This window comes from Myotis yumanensis, unplaced genomic scaffold (genome assembly GCF_028538775.1).
Source record: "Myotis yumanensis isolate MYYU_CA2020_CCGP unplaced genomic scaffold, mMyoYum1.0.hap1 SCAF_1, whole genome shotgun sequence".
Taxonomy (NCBI): domain Eukaryota; kingdom Metazoa; phylum Chordata; class Mammalia; order Chiroptera; family Vespertilionidae; genus Myotis; species Myotis yumanensis.
Window position 1 is genome coordinate 134,106,599 of NW_027223752.1, and position 24,657 is coordinate 134,131,255.

At 44.0% G+C, this 24,657-nt stretch overlaps 1 protein-coding gene across 2 annotated transcripts in view; it reads left to right on the plus strand.

Moving 5' to 3' along the window:
- FAM107B (family with sequence similarity 107 member B) overlaps positions 1-24,657 on the plus strand; it is a 257,966-nt gene that overhangs the window by 176,199 nt on the left and 57,110 nt on the right. Inside the window, exon 1 of one of the 2 annotated variants that reach the window (XM_070432110.1) lies at positions 1,409-1,562. The exons of the other annotated variant lie outside the window; for it this stretch is intronic. The gene's annotated coding sequence lies outside the window, so the exon portion shown is untranslated. Of the gene's footprint in view, positions 1-1,408; positions 1,563-24,657 lie in introns of those variants that run through there. 2 annotated transcript variants of the gene reach the window in all.

Consider the following 24,657-nt stretch of genomic DNA (forward strand, 5'->3'; position numbering starts at 1 on the left):
TGAGTGAAGCTCTGGGTGCATGAGAGATGTAGGAAGAGTTCACAGAAGGTGGTTAAGGCTGACCTTTGGGGTATTGTACTAAGGAGCTTGGACTTAATCACATGATAGAAATCTGGCACTCCATTTAAGGAGAGGAAGAACCCAGGTATATTTGCACTTGGAAAGGTCTCCGGGGAAGCAGTTTGGAGAAAAAGAGTGTATGAGATTGGAGGCTGGGGAGAGTTGGGAGACCAGTGCCACAGTATGGTGACAGACCCCAAAAGTCAACTGTGGCAGTGCCAGATGGGGATAGGCATCCTGTAGAATGCACAGGACTTGGAATTGAATTTCATGTGAAGAGTGAAGGGAAAATCTAGGCTGGATCCAAGGTTTTGGTTTGGTGACAGGGGAACCCATTGCCAAGAAGAGAAATAGCACAATGCAAAGGGGAGAGAAGGAAGACTGGTGGGAAACACGGTGGATGAAGTTTACACAGGGCAGTTTCTTGGGCTAAGAGGAGCTTTTTTTCTCTAAATCCTGTGGCTGGTGATTCCACCCCTTGTTGGGCTTCCGGGACCTAAGAATGGCCAGGTCCTATAAAGGAGTAATTTGTTTATTGAAATGCATAATTGATATGACTTTTCTGTAATCATGACCAAGCTGTTTTAGTCTAAAAAGCTTCCCAATAAATAAACACTCAGTAATCTGTTTCCAAGAAAATTAAATCACTTTTGATCTAACATCCATCAACCTACTGTCCTTGTTTGTGACCCTGAAACAGGTATCAACCATTTTTGTATCTATTAAGATTCAGGTAGTCTTAGGGTTGGATAGAGAAGAATTTACTGTAAGAAAGCTGAAAAACAAAAACAAAAAACACACCAGAGAGTAAAAAGAGGTAAAGCAAACCCTTTTCTCCTTGCGCACAGATTAAAATATCCAATTACCTTTTGATGGGGAGGGAGAGAAAGGGAGTGAGGAATATGAGAAAATACCCAGGTCGCTGGGTTTCAAGCTCCAGCTTGACATTTGTAGAATTACATCAAATCTGTTCCCATTTCCTCTGTAACTCCTTTTGAGTTTTCTTCCGAGACAGTAATCTCAGACCATCACAGACGTAGAGAAGGAGGCCAGACACCCACCAGCCACCTTTGATTTCCCATCTCTCTCATCTGGTGACACGTAGTTTTGTTCTCCCAACATTTCCTCTTCTCTTTCGAGAGTTCCGAAGCCAACCAAACTAACGCAACACAGGGAAAACCTCCCGGAACCAAACCCCCAGACTTTCTCGTCGCTCCCTGCGGCAGAGGGAGCGCGGGCCCGAGGCCAGCGCGGAGGGGAGGGGCGGGGCCTGGGCGGGGCCTCCGCGGCGTCGCCACGCCCCCCGCCCGCCCCGCCGCTTAATTCGGACGCGCGGGGCGGCGGGTGTGAAGAGCTGTCCTGCGTCGGACGGGCCGCAGCCGCCGTCTGAGCCGCGTCCGCGCCGCCGCTGCCGCCCAGAGCCGCGGGGGGCCCCCGAGCGCCGCCGCAGCCCCGGAGCGAGCGCCGCGGAGGAAGCCGAGCGCCTTTGTGCGCGCGCCGAGGTGGGTTCGCCTCCCGCACTTACTTTGCACACAAAGACCGGGAGCTCCGGGGAGGCGGGTGCCCGCGGGGAGACGGCGCGGCCCCCGCCCTGCGCCGACCCCCGGCTCCCGGATCCCGGGACCCCCGGCGGGCATGGCCACGGGGCTTCTCTACGGTGGCCGTCCGTCCGAGCACAGCGGACCGTGAGGCGGGGGTTGCTGCGAACGCGAGGAGACGCGCAGGGCGGTGGGCGTGCGGGGTGCGCTGGTCACTCTGCGTCTTGCCCCGGGAGGGCGCAGGGTCGGGGCGTGGCGCGCCCCCGGCGGGGTGATCCCGGGCCCGAGGGGTGTTGGGCAGCGTGAGAGAGAGGAGCCCGGGCTGCTGCTCCGCTCGGCTTATTGTTGCTTTCTGGGCCCTGAAAATGGAGAGACCCCAGCTGGAGTGGGATAAGCCGCCCACCGGGTGCGCCGCGAGCGGTCAGATGCCGAGCCCTCGGTGCCCGGCTAGCCCCTCGCTGCCCGGGGCGGCTGGACACGCGCTCCGGCCCAAGGGAGCCACCGCCTGGGCAAACAAAGGAGGGGCCGCGGGGGGTTGCCCCGCTGGTTTCAAGATGACAGTGGCACTGTTTCCAGTCCGTAAGTAACTTTTTCATTTTGACATATCTCCTCTCCTACTGCGCCAATGATCCCAGTAGCTTGGGTGGCCTCTGCACCTAAGAAGTCCTAAAATTTTGGTTCCCAATTTCTCCCCAAGCATCTTCTGGTCCCTCGGGGATGGCATGGATACTGATGGCTAAGTTTTGATAGAATGGGTAGGGAATGGTAAAAACCCTTCTGAAATGTGGACAGGAATCCTCTTAAGTAAGAGGACAAATTGCAGATCTCACTGTCTGCAGCAAGGTTCCATGTCCTTCCTCCGAAAGACTTCAGTCAATGCCAGTAGAGCAGTCATTTGATTAGAATGAGTGTGTCAGTCAAAGAAGTACAGAAGAATGGGATGAGGCCTGCTAGATTTACATTCTTAATTGAGGATTTCTTGCTAACAGATACATTAGTGTTCTCCTCTGGCCATGTTCCTCCTATATACTGGTAGCTTTGGAGATTTTAGCTGTCCAAGTTGTTTTAAGTTGAAATAGTATCCAGGATGCCTGCTAGATATTTCTTAGTGCTGATACTTCCAAGTTTAAAACTTTGAAGTATAAAATTAAATATATTCATTAAAAAGTGAAAACAATAAATAAAAAGTCACTCCTGTACCCAACCACCAAGACACAGCCTGAGGATGAAGGCATCTTTGCTTAATTTATGACTTGGCAGCCATGGTGTGTGTATGAGTGAGTGATTGAGTATGTGTGTGAATAAATGGGGGAGTTACTGATTCTTCATCTTTACCAGTCACATCCGACTAAAATATATCCAATAACTTTAGTTCTACAATAGTAGTTTGCCACTTTCAAACAGGATTAATACCAATAAGTTGTTTAAGTATCTTTTCTTATACTCTTGCAAATAACCACCTGTACAGAAAGGGGAGGGAAGAAAGGCAAAACAATGCAAGTTCCACTTACTTTTAAAGAATAAATATACTGACAGAAAAGTTTTGTGTATTTCAGTAGTACTTTGGGATAGACTATTTTTGAATAAAAGTCAATCTTTCAGCTTTAAAAATATTTAAAAATTAAAATTGAGATTCATAGGAAATATATATTGGAAAGAACTCTTTTTGTAGCACAAGGAATAGCAGTGTCATTCCTGTGTTGACAGCTCACTGCTCTACTGGCATTGACTAACGTCTTTCGGAGGAAGGACTTACACAAGCTGACTACATGCTTGCTTCTGAAAGACTTTGCATTGAGAAAGTAAATAATAGGAATTTCCCTATGAGTAGAGTATTTTTGAGTATGTGCCTTTTGTGAAAAACAAAACAAAAAAACAAACCCCCCCACAAAAAAACAACAAAACAACACGTTGTTCAATGTCAGTTTAACCACTGAATGTTTTTGTTGTTACATATTTGTATTTTCCACTTGTAAAATTTTGAACATTTCATTTCTCCAATGTGCAATGTAAAAAGAGGTCTTGGAGACAACTGTTTAGGAGTAGATTGATCATTAGGATGATGCAATACTTCTTGAAGTTAGAAGAATTTAAAGAAGGAAGTTGTGGTTATGTACTGTCAGGTACAACTTTTGTTCCTGTTCCTTATTTGGGGCTTCTTAACCTCCATGCACACGTAAGGTGTTTTTGCAGTGCGGTAATGACCAGTAAGTTAATGTGTGTAGAATGTAGTCTGCTGTAGTTATCAGCATTCCTTCTGAAATAATGGTACCTTTCTACATACAAAAGTAAAAAAAAGAAACTCAAGTAGAACATATCAGAATCTCTAAATCTTGTGTTTCAACTCTCCTGTGGCCTTGGGCAATGTAAGCTGCATAGCCAAGCTGGATTGAGGTCAGAGTTCAGTAGCTTTATTTTTTCTGTAATGTTGCCTCACAGGGAGGAGAAAAAGTTTGGAGTGGTCCAGTGTGATGGCCTCACTATGGCTATTTGTGATGGCCAGCCTCATACCCCTGTGGATTGGAGAGTCCATTCCTGGGACATTTAAAAGTAGATTTGCTTTGTGCTTGAGAGACGTACTATGAGAAATACTATCCCTGAACTGGATAGACATCGCCTTTCCTCCTCCTGCCCTCCCTCCCACCATTCCTTCCTCCTTCCTTCTTTCCTTTGATTTCTAAATTGTTTAAAATAATATCACAAGTAAAGGTGGAAGAGAGTTTTACTCGTTTCCTTTGGGGAGGTGGTTGAGGGGTGGAACACTTTTCTCTAAAAAAGAGGGACCATAGTAGATTAGTATGGCTTATTGTTATTATTAATGTCCCGTCTGCCCCTCCCTCCAGAATTCTTTGTGGGTGAGGAAGTTTGGTTGTATGAGATATAGATTTCAGGCACTTGTAAAGATCTCCAGATATCTTGGGGGACCCATTACCCTTCTTTAAGTCTAGAGAAAGTAGCTGTGGGCACCAATCCACTTCACCTCTCATTTTTGGCATGCATTGCGTTGAGAAAGCTGCTGTGCCAGTGAGAAGTCTGTGTGCCCAGCCCAGGACCTTGTAGTGCTGGGATGACTTGATGACACTTCCCTTCATTTCCTTGTGTAATTTCCTTATCTAATCTAGGCCTATTTTTGTTTTTCTTATGCAAGAAGTTCTGGGCCTATCCATAGGAACCTTTCCTTACGCTAAGTACTTAAAACTCTGCCAAAAGGCATCCACACTTTTATGCATCTGATAACTGATTTCAGTACCCTGTCAGTAAAGAAATAAACTAATTTGGCAGACTGGTGTAGTTTGCCAGTTAGTCATGTTAAGTTGACAACAGGATGTTTCTAAGGCTGATAGGGGAATCTTTGCTTTTCATTCACTCCATCATTTAACATTTACTTAGAGCTGCCTATGCGTCAGCACTGGCCTAGCATTGGGTATACTGCACTTGACAAGACTGATGGAGGTCCCTCGTGGCAGGACAGGATATTTAAAGAACTGTACAAAATTACACAAAAAATATTTAATGACAGTTATGTTAAGAGCTGTGAAGGGAAAGTAGCACTTTGTGAATTATAGTAACTCAGAAAGAATGATGTAAATCAGAGCTAAGGCCTTGGATTTGGGTTCCTGACTGTAAGGTAAAGGGCAAGTTGGGAGAGGCATGGAGGGAAATGAGTGGTTTTTTCTCAGGGCTGATTAAGAGCATCATGGTGAGATCTGGGCTGTTCAGTTTTGTCTAGAGGACGGACTGGGAAACTATGGTATTGTCCCAGAGTTCTCACTAAAGATAAACCTAAGGGGCAGTTGTGGAGACATGGTGTCCCAGAGCTGTTCTGAGGAACTCCCAGAAGTTGAAGACTAGTGTTACGCAGAGGGGGACTGACTACATCTATGACCACCAGAAGTTCTCTTACCAATGAGAAGATTTGCCATGGGTTTGTGGGGGAAATTGTAGAAAGACATATCTACACTAATAAAAGAGAAACATGGTAATTGGCGTACGACCGCTACCCTTCCCATTGGCTAATCAGCGTATCCTTATGCAAATTAACTGTCAGCCAAGATGGCGGCCAGCAGCCAGGCAGCTTGAAGCGAACATGAGGCTTGCTTCCTCCAGGAACTGCAGACTCCAACGTTCCCCCGCCTCACTTGCAACTCTAGGCAACTATATACTATGTTGCAAATAAGAAGCTAAACAAAACCGGCTTTCAGTCAGCCCTGGACCACAACATTGTATCCATGTTTTCAGCAGAGGCCTCAGAGCTAAAGCTGGCCCAGAATGAAAAAAAAGAAAAAGAAAACAAGGAGCGGTTGGGAGCTTTTAGTCAACTGCCAGCGGGAAAACAGCCCTCAGCCCTTCACCCAGACTGGCCAGGCACCCCATTGGGGACCCCCACCCTGATCCAGGACACCCTTCAGGGCAAACCAGCTGGCCCCCACCCATGCACCAGGCCTCTATCCTATATAGTAAAAGGGTAATATGCCTCCCAGCACCGGAATCAGTGGAGCAGCGAGGCTCCCGGCACCGGGATCAGCGTGACAGGGAGCAGCGCCCAAACCCCCTGATCAGCCCTGCTCTGTGCCTGATAGGGGGGAGCTCCCCAATCCCCTGATTGCCCTGCGGCTCTGTGTGTGACAGGGTGCAGCGCACCAACCCCCTGATCGGCCCTGCTCTGTGGGTGATAGAGGGTGGCGCCCCAACCCCTCTCCACGGGCCTTGCTCTGTGTGTGACAGGGTAGAGCCATAACCTCCCCATTGGCCCTGCCCTGAGTGTGACAGGGTGCAGCGCCCCAACCCCCTGATCCGCCCTGCTCTGTGTGTGACAGGGGGCGGTGCCCCAACTCCCCTATCGGCCCTACTCTGTGAGTGACAGGGGGGAGCTCCTCAACCCCCTGATGGACCCTGCTCTGTTAGTGACAGGGGGCAGCGCCCCAACCCCCTGATCGGCCCTGCTCTGTGCGTGACAGGGGTGGCGCCACAACCTCCCCATCGACCCTGCTTTGAGTGTAACAGGGGGCGGTGCCCCAACCCCCCAATCGGCCCTACCCTGAGCATGACTGAGGGTGGCATCACAACCTCCCGATCCGCCCTGCTCTGTGCATGACGGGGCGGCGCCCCAACTCTCCAATCGGCCCTGCTCTGAGCCTGACCAGGGGCTGCACTTAGGGATTGGGCCTGCCCTCTGCCACCCGGGAGCAGGCCTAAGCCAGCAGGTTGTTATCTCCCGAGGGGTCCCAGACTGCGAGAGGGCACAGGCCGGGCTGGGGGACCTCCCCCCCCCCCGAGTGCACAAATTTTTGTGCACCGGGCCTCTAGTTTAATAATATTTTTCAAACTCAGGAAGGAAAGCAGGGGAGAGTGCAGAAACAGGGAGTGTTGCTTTAACATTAGGTGAGCTCTTTAACAGAGTGTGGTTCTGTCGAAGACTTCCTGTGAGATGAGGCAGCTGGTGCAGAGCAGTAACCATCCTCTGTGCTCTGTAGTGTTGTGTGTGCACAGGGAGGTGGGGCGGAGGCATGGTTTGGTGACTGTAATGTTCCCTACCCATAGCAAAGTCTTGGGATTTAGGGGTGTGGAGAAAATCCCCTTTAGAGGCCATGAAATGCAGGAACCTCTGGGCTGATTGTAGTACTATCCCTGCTACTGAATCATAAATCCTTAGCAGTCCTTAGGAGGAGGAATCTTAAGGGGGAAATGCTGAATCCTTCTGGGTTGAGTATGTTCTGGGAAGTCTCCTCTAAAAACAAGATAGAAACAATGTAGATAGACCAGTTAACCACACCCTGGCTGGTTGTAAGTGCATGTAGTTGGGATGATTTTTGTCACCTCATTATCCATTGGTCTTTTTTGTTGTCAATGCTGATTTATGTTACACTGAAGCACCTACTGGATACAGCCTTCCTCAGTGCCAACCCTAGACTAAAAGGGTGGCATTTGGGGAAGGGGGTTCATTTTTTAATGTGGTATAGGGGAGCGGTTTGAAGCTTTGTAGCCAGACAGGTTTGAGTTAGGATCCAGGTCCCAGTGTTGTGACCTCCAGTAAGTTACAGAACCCCTGGCGGCTCTAGTGCTTTCAATTGTGAAATGAACTTAGTGAGATATACCTCTCACAGCAAGGTGAGGGCAAATACAAGGTCATGAAGTTCTGAACACACAGTCCCTGACATGGCTGGCCAAGGTGTTTATGCTGTTGTGCCATTGCCCATGGCTTTTGACTCAAATTTTTAATAACTTAGTAGCAGTGATGCCAAGATAAGGATGAGAGACATGGGGGAAGGTGGGGACTTCTTCCCTTCTCTCTTCACCCAGCTTCTCAGGATGTCTTTCTGCCTTCAGGAGTATTGTAAAGATAACAGAAATGGCATGTTTTACTCTATTCTGGGACACAAGTTTTGTACAATAAAGTGTATTGGAGAGAGGGCTGTAGTACTGGTGTAAGTTTTTCTGTATCGTTATTAATATACTAGAGGCCTGGTGCATGAAATTAGTGCACTGGCCGGGGGGGGGGGGGGGAGGGTGGTGGTGGTGTCCCTCAGCCCGGCCTGTGCCCTCTCATAGTCCAGGACCCTTCAGGGGATGTCCGCTTCCCTGTGGGGAGCAGGCCTAAACCAGCAGTAGGACATTTCTCTCACAGTCCAGGACCCCTTGCTCCTTACAGCCCGCCTGCACACTGCTCCTTGCTGCTTGGCTCGCTGCTCCTTAGCGCTGCCATGGAGGTGGGAGAGGCTCCCGCCACCACCCCTGTGCTCGCCAGCCGTGAGCCCCGCTTCTGGCTGAGCGGCACTCCCCCTATGGGAGCGCACTGACCATCAGGGGACAGCTCCTGTGTTGAGCATCTGCCCCCTGGTGGTCAGTGTGCATCATAGCGACCAGTTGTTCTGGTTGTTACACCATAACAGTTGCTTAGGCTTTTATTATATAGATGAAACACAGCACATTCTGTGAGAGTTCAAGTTAAAACTCATTTTATCCAGGTTTTTCAGACCTCTGGGCTTGATGCATTCTAATCTATATATATAAAAGAGTAAGTGACTGAATGACTGAACGACCGGTTGACCAGTCACTATGACGCACACTGACCACCAGAGGGCAATGCAGGAGCTGCCCCCTTGTGGTCAGTGTGCTCCCACAGCCAACCTCCCGTGGCCCCTCAATGCAGGAGCTGCCCCTGGTGGTCAGTGCGCTCCCACAGTCAACCTTCCTTGGCCCCTCCCCCCGGCCAACCTCCTGTGGCCCTATTGCTGGCCAGGCCGAATTCGTGTACCCGACCTCTAGTGAGTTTATAAAATCATGCAGTCATATTATAAACTCCTTCAGTATACATAATCAGTAGTTGTTTATGAATGTCTGATATAGATCTATTAAAATTCCCATGTTCTAGAGCACTGGTTCTCAACCTTGGCTGCACATTAGAATCACCTGGGAATTTTTTTAAAACCCTGATTTCTGGGCCTCATCCTCCAGAAATTCTGTTTTTTTGTTATGGGGTGGGGCCACAACATTAGTAACAAAGAAACAGAATTTCCGGAGAATGAGGCCCAGAAATCAGGATTTTAAAAAGATTCCCAGGTGATTTTAATGTGCAGCCAAGGTTGAGAACCACTGTTCTAGAGGAAGTTAAGAATGCCATTGTGGCTATGGATATGTAGAGAGACTTTTAAAAATAATATTCCTTTCTTTATAACTTAATGTTATTTAACATAGGTAAAGTTGTGGTCAGGGTTCTTCTTTTCTTTCCCTTTTTAATGGATGCCCAGAGTACTATAGTGTGTTGGAAAGAGAGAGGCCTAGTTTATTACAAATTTCAGAATCCTAGGCCCAAGCTCCCCATTTATTAATATGTGATTTTTGAGCAGGTTATTTGTTTCTCTATTTCTTCATCTGTAAAATGGAGATAATCACATTTGCCTACCTCTTAGAGTATCATGAGAGTGAAATGAAAACCTTATTCTTTCTAACTGGTGGAGCACCCCATGACTGTAAATTGTCATTGTGGGGACTGCTCTAGGGTTCTAATAGCATGAGGACCACCCTCTAGGGTAGGGGTGACTCTTTGAAGGTGACAGGAGGCAGCAAAGCACAGAATGGTAAGGAGAATGGCCTTATCATCCTTTACGTTCCTGCTGTGGTGGAAACATCAGTTATTCTGCACTCATGGAATGGTAATATGCATCTTGGAAATACTAGATTGTCAGACTTGGGATTTGATCTGGGTTAGTCAGTTAATCTAGAAGGACTCCCATATTCTTGTCTGTGAAATATAATAATAAATGTAATAATATTATTTTTATTTTTACCAACAGTTCTTGAGCACTTCCTACCTGGCAAGCATTGTGCTCAGTGCATTATGAGATTTCTTCATTCATTAGCAGATTTTAAACAAATTTTCCTATATGCCAGGCACTGTGCCAGACTCTGGAGGTATGTGGATAGGGCAGTGGGTAGGACTGTCAAAACCCCTGCCAGCAGGGAGTTTGTATTCATGGGAAGACAGAGTGTAAATAAATACATAGATAATATGATTTTAGATAGTGACAGTGCTAGTGTCTGGTAGGAAAGGAGGTAGTGTTTTCAATGGGGTGAGGCCCCTCTGATGAGGAGAATTTGAGATCTGAATGAAGGGTGAACCTTGCTTTCATCTGTCTGCAGAGGCAAGTGCAAATAGCTGCCCACAGACTGGAGGAGGAGCTCCATCTTGAAAAATGCTAGGAAAGCCATGTGGATGGAGCTAGATTGCGCGGAGGGATGTGACATGAGGTCTGGGAAAGGGCCCGACAGTGTGGGGCCTTTTGCCCATGATCTGGACTTGGTTGATGGTGAGTCAATGGGATGCTTCTGAGCAGGTGATAGTAGAGATCAGATCTGCCTCCCAGTTTTATAAATACCCCTCTGATTCAATAAATGGTGTTGGGAAAATTGGGCAGATACATGCAAAAAAATGAAACTAGACCACCAACTTATACCATACACAAGAATAAACTGAAAATGGATAAAAGACTTAAATGTAAGCCATAAAACCATAAAAATCCTAGAAGAAACCATAGGCAGCAAAATCTCAGACATCTCTTGTAGCAATATGTTTGCCTACACATCTCTTAGGGCAAGGGAAACAAGAAAAAATAAACAATGGGACTACACCAATATAAAAAGCTCTGCACAGCAAAAGAAACCATCAACAAAATGAAAAGGGAGACCACTGTATGGGAGAACATATTTGCCAATGATACATCTGATAAAAGGTTAATATCCAAAATATATAAGGAACTCATACAACTTAACAAAACAAAGACAAACAATCCAATTTAAAATGAACAAAGGAGCTAAATAGTCACTTCTAGAAAGTGGACATACAGATGGCCAAGAGACATATGAAAAAATGCTCAAAGTCACTGTTCATCAGAGTGATGCAAATTAAAACAACAATGAGGTATCACCTCACACCTTTCAGAAGGGCTACCATCAACAAATCAAATGACAAGTGCTGGTGAGGTTGTGGAGAAAAGGGAACCCTAGTGCACTGCTGGTGGGAATGCAAACTGGTGTAGCCACTGTGGAAAACAGCATAGAGTTCCTCAAAAAATTAAATATGGAACTGCCATTTGACCCAGTGATCCCACTTCTAGGAATATATCCTAAGAAAACAGAAACACCAATCAGGAAGAATATATGCACCCCTATATTCACAGCAGCTTTATTTACAATAGCTAAGATCTGGAAACAGTCCAAGTGCCCATCAGTAGTTGAGTGGATAAAAAAGCTGTGGTACATTTACACCCTGGAATACTGTGCAGTTGTAAAACAGAAGGATCTCTTACCCTTTGAGACAGCATGGAGGGTCCTGGAAAGTATTATGCTAAGTGAAATAAGCCAGTCAGAGAAAGACAAGTATTACATGATCTCACTCATACGTGAATCTAATGAACAAAATAAACTGATGAACAAAATATATCCAGAGACATTGAAGCATGGAACGGACTGTTGATTCTCAGAGGGAAGGTGGGGTGAGTCAGTGGGTGGGAAGAGATTAACCAAAGAACTTGTGTGCCTATACGCAAAACCCATGAATACAGACAATAGTGAAGGCATGGGGTTGGGGGAGGGGGTGGGCTAGAATGGGTCAATGGGGAAAAAAGGGGCCATATGTAATACTTTAAACACTAAAGGATTTAAAAAATGAATGCCTCTCTAGCCTGAATTGTAGTGGTCTTTGCAGAGTGGCTGAGAATAAAAGCAGGAGGACCTGTGGGAAACTCTTGTGAATCCTGGGGATATTGTCAGAACTGGGATGGAAGTAGTTGGATGTTTGATATATTTGGAAGATGGGACCATCAACACTTGCTAATAGATTGGGACTAATATGCAAGAGGGAAAGCAATCATGAATTACAGCTACATTTTTAGCCTTGGCACCTGGGTAAAGGGTGGTGCCACTTACTGATATGGGAAACCTGGGGGAAGATTATATAATAACTAGAGGCCCGGTGCACAAAGTCATGCACGGGTGGGGTCCCTCAGGGTGGCCTGTGGGGATTGGGCCCCAACTTCCCCCCCCAAGCCTCACAGCCCCACCTGGCACCCCGCCTTGGCCTGGCGCTGCCCTCTCATCTGCTCCACCATCCCGCTTGTGGGATGATCAGTTGGGGCTGCTCCCCCCCGCCCCCTTTAGCTCCCTCCCCAGCCATTGCTGCTGGTTGCCATCTGTGTGGTGATCATACCCCTGCTCGCACCCACCTTGGCCTGGTGCCACCCACTCACCTGCTCCACCATCCTGCCAAGGTCCCTGTCCCGCTCTTGTCAGAGCCCATAGTGACCAGCAGTGCCTCCATTGCCAGCACCGTGTTGCCAGCGCCCACCATGTTCCGTGCCGCCCCCTGGTAGTCAGTGCACGTCATAGTGAGCAGTTGAACTCCCAATCTAGGGGACATTTTGCATATTAAGCTTTTATTATATAGGATGTTCACAACAGCCTCTGACCTTAATGAGGTTATGAGTCCTATTTCTTAGATGTGGAAACAGGGTCAGAGAAGTAAGAAGTTTGACCTAGGAAGAAACTCAGGATTAATATCCAACTCTGGTTCTTGCCAAGCTCTGTGTGCTCAACTATTTTTGCTATACTGTGGGAAATATCTGAATTTGCTATCATAACAGATTGGCATGAAAATACATGTGCAAACACTTTCAAAACACATCCTTTCTTTTAGTACAGCTTTATTGAGAAATAATTTATATGCCATACAGTTCACCCTTTCTACATGTACAGTCCCATCATTTCTAGTAAATTTGTGCTATAAGCAACTATCACCCCAATCCAGTTTTAGGCTTTGTAGCCCATTTCTGTTCCCACTTCCGTTTTGGGCAACCACTAATATTTCTTCTATGTCTTGAGTGTTGCCTTTTCCAGGAAATTTTCGTATACAGAGAATCATAGTATGTGGCTCTGTTCATTTCGTACAATGTTTTTGAGGTTTATCCATTGTTGCACAATACATTTCCTTTTAAGGAACATTCTTTGCCCTTGTCAGAAAGAGATACTCTGGGCTAGTGAAAATGATTTCCACTGAGATGGGCCTTAGGATGATAACTGTAATAGCTAGCATTTACTGGCACTTACTGTTATGCCAGGCATGGTTTCCTTCATTATCTCCTGTGATCTTCCAGGTCATTCTATGAGAGAAGTCCCATTATTAGTGTTTCATAAATGAGGAAACTAAAGCATGGAGACACGAAGAAGCTTACCGAGGGTTATAAGAAAGGTTATAAGAGTGAGGATCACACTTGGGCCTTCTCTCTGTGTTCTCTTAATAGTGTCTGTGAAAGTTTGACTGTTTATCTTCAGAAGGGCTTTGAAATCCCAGTTGGAATAATCAACTTGCTAGGTAAATCTTTAATTGTTATTTTAAGGAGAATTTTGTACTGCATTTTAATTTTGGCATTGCCATGTGGAAATGATAGTGTCTTAAAGCGATCTATTTGTGAAGTAGCTTTCTTAGGCATAGTATGAGGATGGCACCAAATGAAAAACACATAATTCTGTCATTAGGCACAGTTTGTGTGTTTGAGTTGTGTTTTAAATGTCATATGTACCAGAAACACCGCTTTTGTACAAAATATCCCAAGGCTATTGCCTTATTAACGGATGGCATTTAATTAGGCATCATGCACTTTTCATGATGTTTATATAATTATATTTTATATGAATATATTATGTCCTCTGTAATAATTCTGTATTTAAATGATATTTTTTCCTATTTACATAAAATCGTTTTGGAAGATTTTATATTCTCTATTGCAGAGGAATTCTTTATCATAACTATCTGAAAATTTAGAAAAGATTTTAAACACCTCATGTCTTTTCACCTGTATTTTTAAAAAGATTATCAAATAGCTTGGTAAGAGCTAGTTATATAATTTTAGCTATGCTGAGTGAAATTGGCTCAAGGGGGCAACCATTGTTCCACATCTATTGGACCATTCCAGGAAGCAGTAGGTTAAAAACACTATGACTTGGGTAGCTTTGGGAAAGCAGGATTTGGAGGCAGAGGTAGAGACTTTAAAATACAGTAAAGAAGCTGTACTGTTAGTTGCCATTGGACTCTGTTTAACTTAACTTTGTGTGCCCTGGCTGGACATCCGAGCAGGCAGCCGGCATGCAGGGCTCAGAAGTTGGAAGCAGGTCCCAACATGTTTCTTCTTGCATTCCAAGCTTGCTTCTGACCAGCAGTAGTCTTGAGGAAAGGGGATGTTATACTGGAAAGCCAAACCAAATGAAATTATAATCGCAGGAGGTAAAAAGTGATGGAGCTGTTTATGTAAGATGTGCACCTTTTACTTTGTGTAAGTTATGCCTCAATTAAAAAGAAATATATGGCCCTACCTGATTTGTCTCAGTAGATAGAGCGTCGGCCCATAGACTAAAGGGTCATGAGTTCGATTCCGATCAAGGGCAATTGCGTGGACTGCAGGCTCAATCCTGGCCCTGGTCTGGGCGTGTGCAGGAGGCAACCAATTGATGTATCTCTCTCACAGCAGTGTTTCTTTCTCTCTGTCTCTTCTCCTTCCTTCCACTCTCTTTAAAAATTAATGGAAAATTATCCTCAGGTGAGGATTAACAAAAAGAAAAAAATAATTTTAAAAAAGTAGACAAAAAATAGATAAAAAAGAATAAAACCAAAATGCTCCAGGGAATAGACATTCTGGGGTGGAGCACTACTTAAGAATGCAAAAATCTAAGTTTCCACTTGGTCCTTGCCCATCTCTTTTCCTTCTCATTTCAAATACTACCTGCACAGAGCAATGATTTTATGCTTTTTAATTTTTTTTACTCCTCACCCAAGGAATGAGGATATTTATCTTATTTCTTTATTTATTTTTTGAGTGGAAGGGATTGGGGGTGGGGCGAGGGGGAGAGAGGGAAGAGACACGAGACATCAACGTGAGAGAGAGACATCGATTGGTTGCCTCCTGCTCGCATCCTGACAGGGACCAGGGATTGAACCTGCAACCCAGGTACATGCCCTTGACAGGGAATTGGTGAGTGACTGAATGTGCAGTTTCAGAACAGACATCAAGGGGCGGGGGAAGCCCAGGTATCTATAGAACTCCCCATCTCACCAGTGCTGTTTTCACCCCTTTTAGTTAAAAAATATATTTTTATATTTAGTTTCTTCAAACCAGGATTTGAATAAAGCCCACAGATTGCATGAGACTGTTACACCTCTTGAAGCTTTTAAACTCTAGAACTCCTCTTCTTCCCTTACTCTTTTCTCCCCATGCTATTACTGTTGAAGAATCAGGTCAGTTGTCTTGTACAATGCCCCACATTCTGGACTTCACTGATAGTTTTCTCTTTAAACCTAATCTCTCTATTTCTGTAAATAGAAAGTTAGCACCAAAGCCTGATTAGCTTCATGTCCAGAATTTGAGGTAAGATTCGTTTGTTGGTGGTATTATGTACTGCATATTTCATCATCTCAGGAAAGTGTCTGGCTGTCTGCCTTTTAGAGATATTGAGGTTGATAGGGTGGCAGCTTGATCCTTGCATTGTAGATTTCCTCATTCATCTTTCTCCCAATGTCTGTTTAGCATCCATTGAGGACTGTTGCCTGAAGTAATTATTTCATTAGAGCTTGTTGATGCTTCTCTCTTAATGACCATGCTAGTAGCGTGTGAGATGAAATTTAAACTGTCCAAGGTGTCAGGGAAAATGGTCAACATTGATGCAGCTTGGGGACATCTAGAGAATTAATAGAGAAGTAAGGATTGTCCCGGCTTTATCTAAGTATTTGAAATACTTGCAATTATCAGAACTAAGTACCATTTTTACAATCTTTTATGAAAATTATTGTGTCAGGTTAATTTTATTAGTCTTGTTTAGCAGTGACATTAAATTCTGTCTGTATATGCTAATTCTATTGCTTACATAACTTGGGTACCTGGCACCCACCTAAATTAAGAGATTAGAACATGAGGTTATGAGATAGAATTCCACGTGATGGTGGAGACCATAATAGATTATCTTCTTTAGCAATCATTTAAAATTTCCTAATATGTTAGGACTCTTTTGTGACCACACACTTATATCAGATAAATCTTGGCCACGACCAATAGTCATAAAGAAGGTATGACCAGAAACGGAAAAGAATTAGAAATTATAAACTGTATTGTGCTGTTAAGGGGGTTTGAGCTAGAAGAAGCCATAGAGATCAAGAAATCATTTAACCTAGACTCATCATTTTTTTGGTCAATAAGCCAATGCTCAGATATGCTAACTAGTTTGCCCAAGAACACACAGCTAATTATGAGTAGAATTGGAACTAAAACTCATTCCAGAATGACATTCACTAATACTTGAGTGTTTCTGACACACATATTAAATGTTTTACATGCATCGTTGTTTTGATCCTCACCCTGTGATGCAGGACTATAATTGACTGCATTTTACTGAGGAGCACATGGAGGCATAGAGACATTCAGTAACTTACCCAACGTCACACAGAACTCAGCTATACTCAATGCAGAGAGTGTGTGCTTATCCACTCCTGGCACTGCCATTCACTTGAATTCTTTCTTCCTTTCTTTTTATTATTATTATTTTTAACTTTATTATATCTTATTAAAGGAATGCCTTATTCCTAACAGTCCATAAACATTGACCTTTCAATGCCTTCCATGTACTCTAAAGATCTGCATTAAACTGGCCAGCACTAACTTACTGTAAATAAATTATTTATTGGAAAATGACAAACTAGCTATGATTAATATTTAAATAATTAGTAATTTTGCTTGGCTTCTTAGCATTTAAAAAAGCTTTTGGGTGATAGATGGCTCAGGACTTGTTTTTTGGGGGGGGAAAGAAATATTTTAATATCAATGTAACTTTTGCAAGTCTTAATGACATTTTAAACCTTTAAAATAGGGGGGAAAAGGGATATCTGTAATACTTTCAACAATAAAGATAGTTTTCAAAAGTTAGTATTAGAGGACAAAATTTCAGAATGTGTCAGTGACCCACTATTGCAATACTTCATTTTATTAAACATAATCACAGTACTTGTACACCAGATTTTCCCATGTAGAATGTCACAAATTTTAAGCAATGTGTAAACTTTATATTTTGCTACACAGGGGACATCTGAAAGTTTCTGATTCACACCTTTTCCTAGAAAATGTCTTCTTCTCATCAACATAATTAACATTGGTCCAGGGCCTTTGTCCAGAGTTTCCTGAGACCCAATGATTCCTGACTTTATTATGGTTTAGTTGTTCAATACTTCTTTGGATTACATGAACCAATTTAATTCTTCTCTTGCCTTAATGCAGTACTGTAAACTCTCTCTCTCTCTTTACCACTGCCCCCCCCCCCCCCCCCACACACACACCTAATACGTGCTGTAACAAAGATTTACATGTTTAAGGTGATGTTTGTCAGTCAGCTAGGATGCTGAGCTGAGTAGGTCAAATGGGAAAGTGAACAGTAGGAGTGAGCAGCCTCGGGAGTGGCTCAGGACTCTTAAAACATGTCTAGGTAGGTTTGAACTGATAGGTTCTTTCTTTTGTAAATACTCTATATAACAACCCAAAGCTTTAAAAAAGAATTCCTTTGGTTCTTCTTTTTTAAAAAAAATCACTACTTATCCTTTAAAGATTGAAAACATCACCAAGGAACTGACTTGTGGTAGGTCTGGAAAGCAAAATTTCTTACATGAGAGCCTCATTGTCTCTTTTTTATCATCTTCCTCTCTCGAGAGCCCCCTCCTCCTCAGTCACATTCTGGGTAGTTTTATGGCAAAGGTTTCATAAAGAGCAAGTCTACTTTTGAGAGTAAGTGTGTGAAGGGTGATGGACGGGGAACGATGGAGGTGAGAAGTCAGCCCTCTGAAAACAGGATAAGGCATTTGGTGTTGATTTTCTGAGTTTGGCAGCCTCTTATTCCTAAGACTGGTAGACTCACCTTTTTCTCTGTGCTGCCCACACAGAGCCTGAAGTGGATGCCACAGAGGTGGTTATTAGGCTCTACGATCTGCATTAAATGAGTACACAGAGGGGGGGAAATGTGAACTCTGGTCAAGTCCAGGGAAATCTCCACCTGTATGTCTCTTGTACTCTCGACCATTGGTGACTTTAAATAATTTTCGGTAAAACAAAAACACAGTTGGCTTTGTAGCTATCCACGTATATATACCCCCAAAGTAGGTTTTTTTCTTTTGTTTGTTTTAAATGCTTCTAATTTACCATTCTTTGTGAGATTCCTGTTTCATAAATACAGCTGGAATCTGTAATGATTGGATACTCTGAAACCAGAATTGCCCCCTTTCCCCCCCGCCATTTGTGCTAGAAAGCAAACAGCTTGCAAATGCAGTCTGCAACATGTTGAATACATGTGCTTCTTGGTGAGACATTGCACATAGCTCACTAATTTCAAATACTGCCTATTTATAGCTTTTTCAGAATAATTGTAAGATGTTCTCTCTACTAACATCCTGTAGATTAACATGACTTTTTGAATGGAAATAAATTACTTTTTACTCATGGATGATTCATTTGATAGTCTTCTTTAAATACACACCCCATGGTTTCTCTGCAGTGTGTCACTCGAGTCATCAGCCCATGTTTGCAATAGTCATAGGGTGTGGGATGAGGCCTCATAGAATACAGAGCTCTCAGATTTCATAGAGGACACTGAAGCTCAGGGATGCTGATGACACCAGCTCTTACAAAGCTCTTTCATGTATATCTAGGACTAGAACTCTCTTTCCGATTCCTAACTGAGTACAGTTTTCTTTGCTCTCACCTGCCTTGCCTCATCCTACCTCCCCCATATGCTGGCACTTGCCACCACAAAAGAATAAAAACCAAAACTTCCTAGTTACTGGGATGATAGTGATGATTTTATTGCAGAAAAATAATAATGTTTTTTAAAAACGTCACACAATTCTGACCTAAAAAACTTTCCTTTTTTAGATGTGTGTTCTTAGTTCTTGCTTACACCAATACAAAGTGTCGGAACATTAAACTTTAAAAATTGTTGTTCATAACATAAACCAAAGCCTAGGTATTTATTTAAATTTATGAGAATTGTCTTTGCCAAATGTAATCTGTTGTCCACATTTTGACTTTTAAGGCTAACTGAATACGTATATGATTTCTTTCTAAATAAATAAATATAGGAGTTCTTTCTATGATTTTGGAAGGATGCTTTTCACATTACCATGCCCCGCAAGACTTTTTCAAGTGTTTGTTATCATTTATTAGTTCTAACATTGGCATTAGAAGGAACACATACCTGATTTTAGGTGGACCTGGTGGTATTTGGTAAGTTCTTTTATCTCTCTGAGCTTGTTTTCTCAGCTGATTCTATGATGTGAATGTTAGGCAGGTAAGTACAGGTAAAGCACCTGGCACGGTGCCTGCACATATGTTAACAAAGGCTGGTTTTCTCCCTGTGTGTGCTGTCTCCCAACTGCTGTCTGGATATGATGTTATACGTGACTAGAAGTCCAGGGCCGAAATCGCGTGGCCCTGCCCACCCATGTGCCCACTCACGCTGGTCTTTGGTCCTTACGGCGTTAGGTCCACAGGCCTTTTTAATATAGATTGGTTTTGCTCACCCAGTAGAATAAAACTAATCAATTCAATTAGGACTCAAGTTGAGTTTGCCCCAGGTACCATCCACATGAGTCTTCTACACCTGAAGTGCTGAGCCAGTTTTATGAGCGATGGAAAAATAGAGAGCTGGGTTAGGAAGCCGGGGGTGAAGGGCCAAAGCTGGAGCTCTGGGGCCTAACTGGAGAGTGGGAGAGAGACCACTGGGCTCAAAGGTGTGGATGGCTGTCTTAGCTATAACAAACACCGTAGACTGGGTGGCCTAAACAACAAATACTCGTTTCTCACAGTTCTGGATGTTGGAAAGTCCAAAATTAAGGAGCTGGCAGATTTGGTGTCTGGTAAGAACCCACTTACTGGTTTGCAGGTGGCTGTCTTGTGTCCTCACATGGTGGAGAGAGAGATCATCTTTCTCTTGTCTCTTCTTCAAAGGGCACTAATTCCACTCATGAGGGCTCACCCCCCAGTCCCGTATCTTTAAGTACCATCACATTGAGGATTAGGACTTCAACATTTGGATTTGGGGGGAATAAACATTCAGTCCATGGCAATGGACACAGTGAACAGAGGTTTAGAATCTGTGGGCAGGCAGGGGTCTCAGAAACAAAGAAGTGTTCTAGTTAGAGAGGTAAGTTTTCAGTAACCAGGATGTAAGTGGAAGGAGGAGGATATTACTAGAAGTGAGAGTGAAGCTGCGGGTCAGGAATCTGAGCCAGCCGAGGAGAAAATCAGGTCAGAGGTCACAGGTAATCAGGAGTTTACAGTGATGCTGAGTAAAGGCTCTCACTCAGTTCATTTGTTGGTTCATGGGCTCCTGTAAACATAGGAATTGATTGCTGAGTGAGGGAAACTCTCCACCCCCAAACAGAGGGGTCCAGGGTCAGCAGTTAATGGCAGGAGAGTGGACCACGCTGGTACCTCACACACAAGGCGGGCACCCCTCCTGTTTTATCTGGGGTGAGCTTGGCTCCTATCTTTTTTTGTCCAGGTGTAACTACTAGTAGAGCCTTCATCCACATTCCATCCAGCCAAACCTGGTTTGGCTGACGATTACTCTATCCATCCTCCACACATATCCATAGTTGCAAGTTAGTGTTGTGTGTGTGAATAAAGATCCTCATCAGAGGTTTGTCTGATGTGAGGTTCTATGGTAAGCCCATGGCCTACTTGCCTCATCGGGGGAGCATGGCTGCTATCTCTTTCCTTATTATTTGAACTCTGAAGAATACTCCACATTACATTTTCCAGCATTCTTTTTTCTCTTGGTTTATTTTTTCCAATGACTGTTTTGGCAGTAATCTACTAGTGCCGTAAAGTTTAGTACAATCACACCCAGCAGCATCCGTAATTGCACCTCTGCCTGGGGTCTCAGGAGACTCTGTTCCTTCCCTGAGGCTCCCTGGGGTGCAGGAGCCCCACCTAACCAGTCCCTTGGTGGCAGGGACTGGTGAGGGAGGGAAAGGGGGAAAGAGGAGGCAGATGAGGCTTTGCCTCCCTTTACTGGTCAGCCTGGTTAGAAGAGTGTTGGGAAGTCTTATTTGAGTTCTTGGAAATGGAGGTGTGAGGGATTGAAGGTAGGTGGGGTGGGGTGAACAGGGCCCAGGGTACCATCCCAGTGTTGTTGGTAATGCAGTTCCCTTTGGCATGGGTTCTCTGTCCCTTCTGGTAAGAGCTCCAATCCCCAAAAGAAGAGTCGATGTTTTCCTCAGGTTCTGCATGAGCTATTTGGTTTGAATTCCAGCATGGCATGGGGCACTGGTGCTTTGAGGTTGCTTTGTTTATGATGCAGTGGAGTGACCCTGGTATGAGGAAGCAGGACTCCTCTGCCCTGCTGGGAAGTGCTTTCCACCTGGGGTTTCTCTGTGGTCACTTGATCATGGACTTTGATTGGAAACTCAGAATGGGGACCCTCCTCCTAATCTCATCCTATGGAGAGTCAGTACTTCCTATTGTTACTGCTGCTGTTCTGGGTGGGACACTGAGGGAGCAGATTTGGACCCTGACTATTGCTGTTTGTTTAGATAGGACTGGGCTGGCTTTAGTCATAAAGTCATAAAGCACATAAAGAGGGCTTGGCCTCTTCAGTCAGTCTTTGTTTCAGACTCATTGTGTCAGCATCTGAGATCTGTAGGAGTTCCTTTTAAAAGCATCGTTTACTTCCATTTTTGTATAATTTTAGTCCCACCTTTTCTGAGCTTTAAACCCTCCCTCCTAAGGACTTCTCTTGAAACACACACACACTCGCATTTTCACAAATCCACTTCCACACCCTTTCCTCCTAAGGACTTGCCGTGTGTATACACACACACACACACACAACAACAACAATAACAATAACAACAACAGATCTTTTAGGGGAAAGCATTATCTTATACTTTGTATTGTGTCTCCAGACCCTAGACCCCAAGAAGTGGCCTTGTGGTACACTGCAGAGTCCCAGCCATGTCCATATGCAGAAGATTGTTCCAGCGAGTGGAAGATGGTGTGTTTGTGTTTTCCTTTCCTCCTGTTGCTGTCTTATCTTACATTCTGAACTTTTCTCCTTCCTCTGTGGCAGCTGATGTTGACAACTGAATGTGCAAGATGGTTGGACTGAGCCTTTCTTTCTCCCCCCCCTCCCCCATCATATCTTTATGCTTTGGATGGTATGTCAGGCCACGACTTCCATGACTCCTTTAAACAATAAAGCAGTTGGAGAGCTATGCAACAAGCTTGTGACCTCCCACAGATGAAATAATATAAAAATGTGAGAGAAGGGCAGCTGGTAGGTGGGTGGTTGCATGCCCAGGAAGGTGAGCCTGCATCCTGTTTTCAGAGTTCTGTGGTCCGTGCTGTGGTTCTAGATTTCATATCGCTTGTCACTAAGATTCAGTAGATTCTTTCCCTGTAGAATATTTAGCTCTGGGTTACTTATATCTCCCTAAAGAGTATTGATTCTGGGTGATAATAACATATAGATTGTCTTATTAGCTAAATAGAAAAGGATATGTCCTCCACTCTGTCCCTGGGTAACATCAGTCAATGAGTAATTCTTTTCCATCCAGTTTCTTTTAGTAGAGAGGTAGTGTGATTTGACAGCCTCTGAAACCAGACAGTTTGGGCTCACTTTCTGGGTCTGCATTCTGTTAGCTTTAGCAGTAAAATGGGGATAATAATAGTACACACCTTATAGAATTTTACAAAAACCCAGCTAATGCATTAGCAATGTGTCTGCATATAGTAAGCACTCAATAAAATGTTAAAAAATGTGGGAATGTTATTGATAAAAACATATACCTCTATACTCTGGTACTGTTTTTTTGTTTGTTTTTTTTTAACATTTTTGTTGATTTCAGAGAGGAAGGGAGAGGGAAAGAGAGATAGAAACATCAATGATGAGAGAGAATCACTGATCAGTTGTCTCCTGCACGCCTCATTTGGGGGATTGAGCCTGCAACTGGGGCGTGTGCCCCTGACTGGAATTGAACCCAGGACCCTTCAGTCTGCAGGCCAATGCTCTATTTACTGAGTTGAACCAGCTAGGGCTCTGGTACTGTTTTTAGAAGCACTGTTATCTGTCTCCTAATTATGTGTATTCTCTCATATGACTAAAGTCTATTATTTGAGAGCTAAGCATGCATTTCTGGGGGACAGCAAAGAAGAGTATTTGAAATGGGAGTGTCCCAGGGAAACCCAGGTAACCTGTGGTAAATGAAATGATGAGAATATGCTCTGTGGTTGAGTTTTAGTCTAACAAACCATAACCTGGAGTTTTAACTGCTGTCGAAAAAAAAGCTGTCAACAGTATGCCAAAACTAAAACTCAAGGATTTTTCACATCTGAAACAATAATTCTAAAGTCCCTACAGCATGTCTTGTTATAGTGACTGGTCATTGATTTCAAAACTACTGCTGGTGTGTACAGCTGCAGGTGAAGTCCAACTTAGGTGTCCCCTGGGATTCTCCTGAGTGGCTTTAAGCATCTTTCAGGCCAGTTGATTTCCACGAGATTCAGTGGCGTAGAACTGTGAAACCATGTCTTTAAGTGTTGAGTGAATCAGAAGCTGGTATTGCCCCTGCTGCCTCCCTGACCTAGTTTCCAACCACTTTCCTCTTTTGCTGGCTCCAGCCACATTGGGCTCTGTTCTGCTTTTCCTAAACAAGCCAAGCTCACACTTGCCCAGGGCTTTAAAAAAGCAGCCCCTGACCTGCTTTATTTGTCCTCCTGACACTTCACTAGACCTACTGCAGTTAGCATGTATGCTCCTTGTGTTCTTCCTGTCTTCCTTCTCCCCTCACCCTACCACCAGAACATAAAAGCCCATGGAACCAGTTTCCAGTGATAGAAACTCTGCTTACAGCACTGGCGAAATGGCTTCTCATACTATACTTCCAAAGCAACACAGGGTAAGAGTTCTGTGGCCCTACATCTAGGATTACTGAATCATCTGTCTTCTCAATATGAAAGAATATATTTGGGAAGAAAATTCTGCAGAATACATTAAGTTCCATCTTGGTATGAAGTCATAGTTTGGAGGCCAAAGAGGAGGATCAGGTAGCATTTTCTTTTAGTAAATTAAAATGAATGAAAGGCAAGGCATAATCCTATGCCTTCTGCCTTTAACAGGCTGTTGTAATAGAAAATAGCCGTGTGGGCCATGAACTTTTTATTTGTGGGTAAATGAATAAAGGATATTATTCACACTGTTCTCATTGGTCCTCGTGTAAGGTCCCAAGTGGGGAACTTCTTTTAGACTCTCATGCCACATGCCATGATATTTTTTCTTTTTCTTGAGAAAGAAGATGGGATGCTATTATGTTTTCCTTGATAAAGAAAAGGATATTACTTTTTTGTTGTGTTTTTGGCCACTAGGAAGCTCAAAACAACTCTTAATACTCAGATTTGGGAATTATATTAGCTTGAATGTGTCACGCTTTGGCTGTTTCTTCTCTAGTGTGGCCTTGACTTTTAAATTCTATTTATCTAGT